The following is a 1,929-nucleotide window of genomic DNA, read 5'->3' as shown; positions in this document are numbered from 1 at the left end:
GCCCTACATGGGATGAAACGAGACGACGTACGAGAGAACGGTTTTGGATCACCAATCTACAAACCCGCTACCCTCGAGGTATGAACGAACGATAGGCGGTTGCCATCAGCTCATTTTCCTTCCAGGGGGCATTTGACCTAATGATGCATTACTGCACAGTTGGTCTGCTATCTCGCCTGCCTGCTGCTTCATGTCAGTGTGTGTGACCAACCGCCATTGTCAGATTAATTTTGCAGATTTATACAGTATCTTAGCCATTTCATCTACTTATTCCTCCTGCACTCACTTATTTGATAATTACTTGCATAATTCCTTTAAACCAAAAGAGGCGACTGAGTGTGGACCCCCTGCTGTGACTGTTAGATCCATCGCAGTATTGAGAGGCGACTAATGAGACATACCGTAGCAAATTGGAGATTTTTCACATTTACCGGGCCAGATATGCACATGCTCCACGTTTTTGATATTTCTCGTTGACTCACTTTATATGATAGTGCATTTTGCGCAAGAATAGGTCCTCTACATCAGCGTTTCTTGTCCGCGATGCTTTCAGCTTAATTGCTGCCTTCGGCTGTCTTTAGCCGAGGGGACTATTGGTTTTATATACTAGCTATATTTTCAATCATAGTATATCAATTCTATCTTCTTGTAATATGATGTATATGTACATGTAACTGTTCTGTTTCAATGTGTCTTGAAAAAGGAGCGGATCGCTCCGAACATTTGACAACCTATAAACTTGTCCACACTGTTGAAATTACTTCTTTGCCCCATATATATGTACATGTATATATGGTTGCAGCTTTTCTTTCCTCGGTACATAGTGTGACTTTATAGGATGAACAAATAGCTGTTTCATAGTGTTATATATGTATGTTCACCTGGGTGTACTGAAGTAATGTTTCTGTAATACCCTTGCGAATGCTTCAGACACCCGTTTTATGTATGACTTATATACATTTCTTTTTGGACATATGTTGTGACAATGCCTTTTCTTTTTCTATCCATGATAGTAAGTTTCCGTTTCTTGTAACCATCAAAAGTTCACAAACTTAAGTTTTCAAATACATATTGTGTCAGAAAAGTAACCGAGCATACAATTCTGATATCGAACTGATAAATCCCACTCCACACAAATGTTAAACCTTGCTTTTTGATGATTTTCATTTTACCAAAAATGAAAAATATTACAATTACATTGTACGTGATTCTGATTGTGATTTACGACATTTGAACAGGATCCTACTGTATGTAGTTATTGCCGACTATTTCCCCATTTTGATTATTAATGTACATTTTATTTCGAGCCTTATTGTGGGTTAAATTCAGTCGTTAATATTTCATTGAAATTTCTCCAACCCTGGTAAGACACGTATTGTCATGACGACGGTCTACTGTTACTCGCCTGAAACCAGTGTGGGTTAACAAAGATTGTGTGTTATTGATTCGGTGTGAGACACATAAATTTAAACTTGTTTATATGTATTATCTTGTCTCTGGTAAAGACCAATGGCAAATCTCTGAAGTTCAGCACATGATCTTGATTTGTCAGGGATTTTACAAGACCCTTTTCGGGTCCAAAGAACAGACCCTTTTCAGATCCAAAGAACTGACCCTTTTACAGTTACCAGCTGGGGTGGTGATTGTGGTCTAGATATTTTCGGATTTCCATAGATATCAGTTGCAATGTTGATATATAGTGTTCTTTTTAGTATGATACCCATATATATTGCATCCATTACGCATGTACATGTATCTTCCCGTAGGTATTCCAATTGGTATTATTTTCACGTACAGTGTATATGGGGAATATGAGATTTATGAAACAAGTCTAGAAAAAAATCAATTTAGCAAGCCTCTAGATCTGAAGAGCTAAAATGAAAAAATTGTGACACGTTTCATAATTTGTATGAAATGAAAACGAGTGTA

Source organism: Mizuhopecten yessoensis, unplaced genomic scaffold (assembly GCF_002113885.1).
Source record: "Mizuhopecten yessoensis strain PY_sf001 unplaced genomic scaffold, ASM211388v2 scaffold3491, whole genome shotgun sequence".
NCBI classification, from domain to species: Eukaryota; Metazoa; Mollusca; class Bivalvia; order Pectinida; family Pectinidae; genus Mizuhopecten; species Mizuhopecten yessoensis.
This window is presented reverse-complemented; position numbering follows the sequence as displayed.